Source organism: Coffea arabica, chromosome 6e (assembly GCF_036785885.1).
Source record: "Coffea arabica cultivar ET-39 chromosome 6e, Coffea Arabica ET-39 HiFi, whole genome shotgun sequence".
Lineage (NCBI taxonomy): Eukaryota > Viridiplantae > Streptophyta > Magnoliopsida > Gentianales > Rubiaceae > Coffea > Coffea arabica.
The window spans coordinates 51496346-51507413 of NC_092321.1; positions in this window are offsets into that span (position 1 = coordinate 51496346).

The following is an 11068-nucleotide window of genomic DNA, read 5'->3' on the forward strand; positions in this document are numbered from 1 at the left end:
GCATAATATAACCATCACTAGGTGTAGTAGGGTGTTCAAGCATCACTTACCAAGAAATTAAGAGAGATAGAGAGGTTGGCCACCTTAGAGCTTCAAAACAACTTCACCAAGTCACTTACTAGCACCTAATGGAGTGATTTTATGGAGCAAATCTAAGTTTAATTGGTTGGAATGGAAGATTGAGATAGTTTGAAGCTTGTAAATTGAAGAAGTTTTTCTTCCTTGTCCAAGAGAGAGAATCGGCCAACAAGAGGTAAGAAAGAATGAATTTTTAGTCAATTTTTGAGATATTTAATCCATGATAAGAAAAGTCAAAAATGTCCAACAAGTGGACCAATCACATAGTGCCACTTGGCACTTCATTTAATGCCTTCCTATCACTTGGTTCCTCTCACATCAATGCCATGTCACCCTCTACTTATCTCTTAACACCCGATAAATTTCCACCAGTATCCGAAACTTAACCTTATTGGCCGAATTTTGCCGTACTTTTCGCACTAGTGGGTCCCACGTCCAAAATATATTCTTAATTTTCTAAAAACTCACCAATACTAGAAAAATCATTTGAAAACGATATTTGCTCATAAACTTTATCTGGAGAATTTTTCTAATCAAGAAAATGTAGAAAAGCGGGCGTTAAACAAATAAACCCTAGAAAAGTAGAAAATTTCCGGGTTCTCAAACTCATTTTTTTTCGGGGCGTCACAATCTCCCCTCCTTAAAAGAATGTCGTCCTCGACATTCCCTCTTGTACCAATCAAGTCGAGACATCCCGCAAGAATCACTCAAGCATCCCAAGCAGACACTAAGAGTCAAATCAAATCCACAGTCCGGCATCCTAAACTTCAAGCCTAGGATACACTACAGAGATCTGAAGCCTAAGCTCTGATACCAACTGTGACAGTTCTCAGGGTCACATCACACGGTACCTATCAGCTTGCCACCCGCACGCGGGCATCCCCTACGGAGAGTTTCGCTTCGTGACTCTTCACGAACGAGAGACTCGGGGCTTTTCCAGTAAAAGGACGTAGAGTCCCAACCGTCGGCATATGGCTCTGATACCAACTGTGACAGCCCCACCTCCCCCTAAGGCGAACCAGAGGGTTCGGCGGGCCGCCTGCCCAACTCTCGCCAGGACTCAGTCGTTCACTACAATCCTCAAATAAATTACAAGAATAAACCTCAAATATTACAATATAAATCTCCAATATTTACATGTCATAAGCGAAGCGGAAACAATTCTCAACTATACATAAAATGATTCCAAATCCAAATTGTACAAAATATAACAATTCCAACTAAGCCATCCAGTCACGTGAACAAGTATTACAAGTCCTTCCTTCGCCTTGAGCCCTGTGGAGGGGAATAAAATATTTTTGGGGTGAGCTAGAAGCTCAGCGAGTAACCAGTAAAATCAAAACTCAAATATATTTCACAATAATGCATTTCAATGATGTCATGATTCCAAGATCAAATGTACGTTTATTGCTCTCGTGAGCCAGTGAAATCATTGCACTTGAACACCCAACGCTCAAATATATCATTTAACATTAACTCACGAACTCACGAAAGTGGGAGCAACATTGGTGCTCCAGATAACCATGAACATGAACCATAAACAAGGTGGAGACGTTGGTGTCCAGCACAAGACTTTCCCAGAACTCATTGAAGCCAAATCATGTCATGAATTCACATGCAAGCACGCATGATATGCAATCGAATAATTAATGCAAGAAACATTTCACAAGTACTTTGGAAATAGTTTAGGGTCACTCACCTCCACGGCTCAGAACCCATCCGTCATATACCATTATCTTGTCCGAATCCAAGCCCTAAAACCCAAAACAGATTTGATGTCCTTTTGCGGTAATGGTACCAAAAGCAGTACGATGGTCGGATGAAGGTGAAAGACCCACCGTTTCGAAGCTAAGAGACAGGGCTACAACAATGTAGAAGGTCACTCAATCCAGTTCCTGACCCAACTAGGTCAAAAATGCCAAACACTAAACCAGAATCACCAAAACAGGTTTGCAAAACACAGAAAACTGTAATCGGTATATCTCAGTCCATACAAGTCCAAATGCCGAAATTCCAAAGGCATAAGTTATTTAAGACATCCAGCTACATTTCATCAGAAGACACCAACTTCAAAAACCAAACCAATTCCAGTGAAAACAAACGATTACAAGCGCAGATTTCACATTCTGAACAACCTAGACCAGCAACAGTAAAATCGACATAACTCACTCTACACAAATCCAATTGCCCTGAAATTTTGTAGGCACACTAAACTCATCAATACCTACAACTTTCATGTTTTGAGCAAAGTCCAATTCGGCCTCTAGCTATGACCTAAAATTTCGGACAGAATAGGGGTTCAAGAACCCTAACTTTTCACATTTCATTCCAAATCCAAAATTGATTGCATTTAACAACAATTCACACCTACTAGAGCCAAAGCCCCTTATTACCAACCATCATACTAGTCCAAAACATCAAAATCATATGAAACCAGAAAATTAATCATAAAATGGAAAACTTCACCAAATCAAGCCAAACCAAGAAATAAATCATATAATCCAACACTCAAGCCACTTCTAAGCATAATATAACCATCACTAGGTGTAGTAGGGTGTTCAAGCATCACTTACCAAGAAATTAAGAGAGATAGAGAGGTTGGCCACCTTAGAGCTTCAAAACAACTTCACCAAGTCACTTACTAGCACCTAATGGAGTGATTTTATGGAGCAAATCTAAGTTTAATTGGTTGGAATGGAAGATTGAGATAGTTTGAAGCTTGTAAATTGAAGAAGTTTTTCTTCCTTGTCCAAGAGAGAGAATCGGCCAACAAGAGGTAAGAAAGAATGAATTTTTAGTCAATTTTTGAGATATTTAATCCATGATAAGAAAAGTCAAAAATGTCCAACAAGTGGACCAATCACATAGTGCCACTTGGCACTTCATTTAATGCCTTCCTATCACTTGGTTCCTCTCACATCAATGCCATGTCACCCTCTACTTATCTCTTAACACCCGATAAATTTCCACCAGTATCCGAAACTTAACCTTATTGGCCGAATTTTGCCGTACTTTTCGCACTAGTGGGTCCCACGTCCAAAATATATTCTTAATTTTCTAAAAACTCACCAATACTAGAAAAATCATTTGAAAACGATATTTGCTCATAAACTTTATCTGGAGAATTTTTCTAATCAAGAAAATGTAGAAAAGCGGGCGTTAAACAAATAAACCCTAGAAAAGTAGAAAATTTCCGGGTTCTCAAACTCATTTTTTTTCGGGGCGTCACAATCTCCCCTCCTTAAAAGAATGTCGTCCTCGACATTCCCTCTTGTACCAATCAAGTCGAGACATCCCGCAAGAATCACTCAAGCATCCCAAGCAGACACTAAGAGTCAAATCAAATCCACAGTCCGGCATCCTAAACTTCAAGCCTAGGATACACTACAGAGATCTGAAGCCTAAGCTCTGATACCAACTGTGACAGTTCTCAGGGTCACATCACACGGTACCTATCAGCTTGCCACCCGCACGCGGGCATCCCCTACGGAGAGTTTCGCTTCGTGACTCTTCACGAACGAGAGGCTCGGGGCTTTTCCAGTAAAAGGACGTAGAGTCCCAACCGTCGGCATATGGCTCTGATACCAACTGTGACAGCCCCACCTCCCCCTAAGGCGAACCAGAGGGTTCGGCGGGCCGCCTGCCCAACTCTCGCCAGGACTCAGTCGTTCACTACAATCCTCAAATAAATTACAAGAATAAACCTCAAATATTACAATATAAATCTCCAATATTTACATGTCATAAGCGAAGCGGAAACAATTCTCAACTATACATAAAATGATTCCAAATCCAAATTGTACAAAATATAACAATTCCAACTAAGCCATCCAGTCACGTGAACAAGTATTACAAGTCCTTCCTTCGCCTTGAGCCCTGTGGAGGGGAATAAAATATTTTTGGGGTGAGCTAGAAGCTCAGCGAGTAACCAGTAAAATCAAAACTCAAATATATTTCACAATAATGCATTTCAATGATGTCATGATTCCAAGATCAAATGTACGTTTATTGCTCTCGTGAGCCAGTGAAATCATTGCACTTGAACACGCAACGCTCAAATATATCATTTAACATTAACTCACGAACTCACGAAAGTGGGAGCAACATTGGTGCTCCAGATAACCATGAACATGAACCATAAACAAGGTGGAGACGTTGGTGTCCAGCACAAGACTTTCCCAGAACTCATTGAAGCCAAATCATGTCATGAATTCACATGCAAGCACGCATGATATGCAATCGAATAATTAATGCAAGAAACATTTCACAAGTACTTTGGAAATAGTTTAGGGTCACTCACCTCCACGGCTCAGAACCCATCCGTCATATACCATTATCTTGTCCGAATCCAAGCCCTAAAACCCAAAACAGATTTGATGTCCTTTTGCGGTAATGGTACCAAAAGCAGTACGATGGTCGGATGAAGGTGAAAGACCCACCGTTTCGAAGCTAAGAGACAGGGCTACAACAATGTAGAAGGTCACTCAATCCAGTTCCTGACCCAACTAGGTCAAAAATGCCAAACACTAAACCAGAATCACCAAAACAGGTTTGCAAAACACAGAAAACTGTAATCGGTATATCTCAGTCCATACAAGTCCAAATGCCGAAATTCCAAAGGCATAAGTTATTTAAGACATCCAGCTACATTTCATCAGAAGACACCAACTTCAAAAACCAAACCAATTCCAGTGAAAACAAACGATTACAAGCGCAGATTTCACATTCTGAACAACCTAGACCAGCAACAGTAAAATCGACATAACTCACTCTACACAAATCCAATTGCCCTGAAATTTTGTAGGCACACTAAACTCATCAATACCTACAACTTTCATGTTTTGAGCAAAGTCCAATTCGGCCTCTAGCTATGACCTAAAATTTCGGACAGAATAGGGGTTCAAGAACCCTAACTTTTCACATTTCATTCCAAATCCAAAATTGATTGCATTTAACAACAATTCACACCTACTAGAGCCAAAGCCCCTTATTACCAACCATCATACTAGTCCAAAACATCAAAATCATATGAAACCAGAAAATTCATCATAAAATGGAAAACTTCACCAAATCAAGCCAAACCAAGAAATAAATCATATAATCCAACACTCAAGCCACTTCTAAGCATAATATAACCATCACTAGGTGTAGTAGGGTGTTCAAGCATCACTTACCAAGAAATTAAGAGAGATAGAGAGGTTGGCCACCTTAGAGCTTCAAAACAACTTCACCAAGTCACTTACTAGCACCTAATGGAGTGATTTTATGGAGCAAATCTAAGTTTAATTGGTTGGAATGGAAGATTGAGATAGTTTGAAGCTTGTAAATTGAAGAAGTTTTTCTTCCTTGTCCAAGAGAGAGAATCGGCCAACAAGAGGTAAGAAAGAATGAATTTTTAGTCAATTTTTGAGATATTTAATCCATGATAAGAAAAGTCAAAAATGTCCAACAAGTGGACCAATCACATAGTGCCACTTGGCACTTCATTTAATGCCTTCCTATCACTTGGTTCCTCTCACATCAATGCCATGTCACCCTCTACTTATCTCTTAACACCCGATAAATTTCCACCAGTATCCGAAACTTAACCTTATTGGCCGAATTTTGCCGTACTTTTCGCACTAGTGGGTCGCACGTCCAAAATATATTCTTAATTTTCTAAAAACTCACCAATACTAGAAAAATCATTTGAAAACGATATTTGCTCATAAACTTTATCTGGAGAATTTTTCTAATCAAGAAAATGTAGAAAAGCGGGCGTTAAACAAATAAACCCTAGAAAAGTAGAAAATTTCCGGGTTCTCAAACTCATTTTTTTTCGGGGCGTCACAATCTCCCCTCCTTAAAAGAATGTCGTCCTCGACATTCCCTCTTGTACCAATCAAGTCGAGACATCCCGCAAGAATCACTCAAGCATCCCAAGCAGACACTAAGAGTCAAATCAAATCCACAGTCCGGCATCCTAAACTTCAAGCCTAGGATACACTACAGAGATCTGAAGCCTAAGCTCTGATACCAACTGTGACAGTTCTCAGGGTCACATCACACGGTACCTATCAGCTTGCCACCCGCACGCGGGCATCCCCTACGGAGAGTTTCGCTTCGTGACTCTTCACGAACGAGAGGCTCGGGGCTTTTCCAGTAAAAGGACGTAGAGTCCCAACCGTCGGCATATGGCTCTGATACCAACTGTGACAGCCCCACCTCCCCCTAAGGCGAACCAGAGGGTTCGGCGGGCCGCCTGCCCAACTCTCGCCAGGACTCAGTCGTTCACTACAATCCTCAAATAAATTACAAGAATAAACCTCAAATATTACAATATAAATCTCCAATATTTACATGTCATAAGCGAAGCGGAAACAATTCTCAACTATACATAAAATGATTCCAAATCCAAATTGTACAAAATATAACAATTCCAACTAAGCCATCCAGTCACGTGAACAAGTATTACAAGTCCTTCCTTCGCCTTGAGCCCTGTGGAGGGGAATAAAATATTTTTGGGGTGAGCTAGAAGCTCAGCGAGTAACCAGTAAAATCAAAACTCAAATATATTTCACAATAATGCATTTCAATGATGTCATGATTCCAAGATCAAATGTACGTTTATTGCTCTCGTGAGCCAGTGAAATCATTGCACTTGAACACCCAACGCTCAAATATATCATTTAACATTAACTCACGAACTCACGAAAGTGGGAGCAACATTGGTGCTCCAGATAACCATGAACATGAACCATAAACAAGGTGGAGACGTTGGTGTCCAGCACAAGACTTTCCCAGAACTCATTGAAGCCAAATCATGTCATGAATTCACATGCAAGCACGCATGATATGCAATCGAATAATTAATGCAAGAAACATTTCACAAGTACTTTGGAAATAGTTTAGGGTCACTCACCTCCACGGCTCAGAACCCATCCGTCATATACCATTATCTTGTCCGAATCCAAGCCCTAAAACCCAAAACAGATTTGATGTCCTTTTGCGGTAATGGTACCAAAAGCAGTACGATGGTCGGATGAAGGTGAAAGACCCACCGTTTCGAAGCTAAGAGACAGGGCTACAACAATGTAGAAGGTCACTCAATCCAGTTCCTGACCCAACTAGGTCAAAAATGCCAAACACTAAACCAGAATCACCAAAACAGGTTTGCAAAACACAGAAAACTGTAATCAGTATATCTCAGTCCATACAAGTCCAAATGCCGAAATTCCAAAGGCATAAGTTATTTAAGACATCCAGCTACATTTCATCAGAAGACACCAACTTCAAAAACCAAACCAATTCCAGTGAAAACAAACGATTACAAGCGCAGATTTCACATTCTGAACAACCCAGACCAGCAACAGTAAAATCGACATAACTCACTCTACACAAATCCAATTGCCCTGAAATTTTGTAGGCACACTAAACTCATCAATACCTACAACTTTCATGTTTTGAGCAAAGTCCAATTCGGCCTCTAGCTATGACCTAAAATTTCGGACAGAATAGGGGTTCAAGAACCCTAACTTTTCACATTTCATTCCAAATCCAAAATTGATTGCATTTAACAACAATTCACACCTACTAGAGCCAAAGCCCCTTATTACCAACCATCATACTAGTCCAAAACATCAAAATCATATGAAACCAGAAAATTCATCATAAAATGGAAAACTTCACCAAATCAAGCCAAACCAAGAAATAAATCATATAATCCAACACTCAAGCCACTTCTAAGCATAATATAACCATCACTAGGTGTAGTAGGGTGTTCAAGCATCACTTACCAAGAAATTAAGAGAGATAGAGAGGTTGGCCACCTTAGAGCTTCAAAACAACTTCACCAAGTCACTTACTAGCACCTAATGGAGTGATTTTATGGAGCAAATCTAAGTTTAATTGGTTGGAATGGAAGATTGAGATAGTTTGAAGCTTGTAAATTGAAGAAGTTTTTCTTCCTTGTCCAAGAGAGAGAATCGGCCAACAAAAGGTAAGAAAGAATGAATTTTTAGTCAATTTTTGAGATATTTAATCCATGATAAGAAAAGTCAAAAATGTCCAACAAGTGGACCAATCACATAGTGCCACTTGGCACTTCATTTAATGCCTTCCTATCACTTGGTTCCTCTCACATCAATGCCATGTCACCCTCTACTTATCTCTTAACACCCGATAAATTTCCACCAGTATCCGAAACTTAACCTTATTGGCCGAATTTTGCCGTACTTTTCGCACTAGTGGGTCCCACGTCCAAAATATATTCTTAATTTTCTAAAAACTCACCAATACTAGAAAAATCATTTGAAAACGATATTTGCTCATAAACTTTATCTGGAGAATTTTTCTAATCAAGAAAATGTAGAAAAGCGGGCGTTAAACAAATAAACCCTAGAAAAGTAGAAAATTTCCGGGTTCTCAAACTCATTTTTTTTCGGGGCGTCACAATCTCCCCTCCTTAAAAGAATGTCGTCCTCGACATTCCCTCTTGTACCAATCAAGTCGAGACATCCCGCAAGAATCACTCAAGCATCCCAAGCAGACACTAAGAGTCAAATCAAACCCACAGTCCGGCATCCTAAACTTCAAGCCTAGGATACACTACAGAGATCTGAAGCCTAAGCTCTGATACCAACTGTGACAGTTCTCAGGGTCACATCACACGGTACCTATCAGCTTGCCACCCGCACGCGGGCATCCCCTACGGAGAGTTTCGCTTCGTGACTCTTCACGAACGAGAGGCTCGGGGCTTTTCCAGTAAAAGGACGTAGAGTCCCAACCGTCGGCATATGGCTCTGATACCAACTGTGACAGCCCCACCTCCCCCTAAGGCGAACCAGAGGGTTCGGCGGGCCGCCTGCCCAGCTCTCGCCAGGACTCAGTCGTTCACTACAATCCTCAAATAAATTACAAGAATAAACCTCAAATATTACAATATAAATCTCCAATATTTACATGTCATAAGCGAAGCGGAAACAATTCTCAACTATACATAAAATGATTCCAAATCCAAATTGTACAAAATATAACAATTCCAACTAAGCCATCCAGTCACGTGAACAAGTATTAAAAGTCCTTCCTTCGCCTTGAGCCCTGTGGAGGGGAATAAAATATTTTTGGGGTGAGTTAGAAGCTCAGCGAGTAACCAGTAAAATCAAAACTCAAATATATTTCACAATAATGCATTTCAATGATGTCATGATTCCAAGATCAAATGTACGTTTATTGCTCTCGTGAGCCAGTGAAATCATTGCACTTGAACACCCAACGCTCAAATATATCATTTAACATTAACTCACGAACTCACGAAAGTGGGAGCAACATTGGTGCTCCAGATAACCATGAACATGAACCATAAACAAGGTGGAGACGTTGGTGTCCAGCACAAGACTTTCCCAGAACTCATTGAAGCCAAATCATGTCATGAATTCACATGCAAGCACGCATGATATGCAATCGAATAATTAATGCAAGAAACATTTCACAAGTACTTTGGAAATAGTTTAGGGTCACTCACCTCCACGGCTCAGAACCCATCCGTCATATACCATTATCTTGTCCGAATCCAAGCCCTAAAACCCAAAACAGATTTGATGTCCTTTTGCGGTAATGGTACCAAAAGCAGTACGATGGTCGGATGAAGGTGAAAGACCCACCGTTTCGAAGCTAAGAGACAGGGCTACAACAATGTAGAAGGTCACTCAATCCAGTTCCTGACCCAACTAGGTCAAAAATGCCAAACACTAAACCAGAATCACCAAAACAGGTTTGCAAAACACAGAAAACTGTAATCGGTATATCTCAGTCCATACAAGTCCAAATACCGAAATTCCAAAGGCATAAGTTATTTAAGACATCCAGCTACATTTCATCAGAAGACACCAACTTCAAAAACCAAACCAATTCCAGTGAAAACAAACGATTACAAGCGCAGATTTCACATTCTGAACAACCCAGACCAGCAACAGTAAAATCGACATAACTCACTCTACACAAATCCAATTGCCCTGAAATTTTGTAGGCACACTAAACTCATCAATACCTACAACTTTCATGTTTTGAGCAAAGTCCAATTCGGCCTCTAGCTATGACCTAAAATTTCGGACAGAATAGGGGTTCAAGAACCCTAACTTTTCACATTTCATTCCAAATCCAAAATTGATTGCATTTAACAACAATTCACACCTACTAGAGCCAAAGCCCCTTATTACCAACCATCATACTAGTCCAAAACATCAAAATCATATGAAACCAGAAAATTCATCATAAAATGGAAAACTTCACCAAATCAAGCCAAACCAAGAAATAAATCATATAATCCAACACTCAAGCCACTTCTAAGCATAATATAACCATCACTAGGTGTAGTAGGGTGTTCAAGCATCACTTACCAAGAAATTAAGAGAGATAGAGAGGTTGGCCACCTTAGAGCTTCAAAACAACTTCACCAAGTCACTTACTAGCACCTAATGGAGTGATTTTATGGAGCAAATCTAAGTTTAATTGGTTGGAATGGAAGATTGAGATAGTTTGAAGCTTGTAAATTGAAGAAGTTTTTCTTCCTTGTCCAAGAGAGAGAATCGGCCAACAAGAGGTAAGAAAGAATGAATTTTTAGTCAATTTTTGAGATATTTAATCCATGATAAGAAAAGTCAAAAATGTCCAACAAGTGGACCAATCACATAGTGCCACTTGGCACTTCATTTAATGCCTTCCTATCACTTGGTTCCTCTCACATCAATGCCATGTCACCCTCTACTTATCTCTTAACACCCGATAAATTTCCACCAGTATCCGAAACTTAACCTTATTGGCCGAATTTTGCCGTACTTTTCGCACTAGTGGGTCCCACGTCCAAAATATATTCTTAATTTTCTAAAAACTCACCAATACTAGAAAAATCATTTGAAAACGATATTTGCTCATAAACTTTATCTGGAGAATTTTTCTAATCAAGAAAATGTAGAAAAGCGGGCGTTAAACAAATAAACCCTAGAAAAGTAGA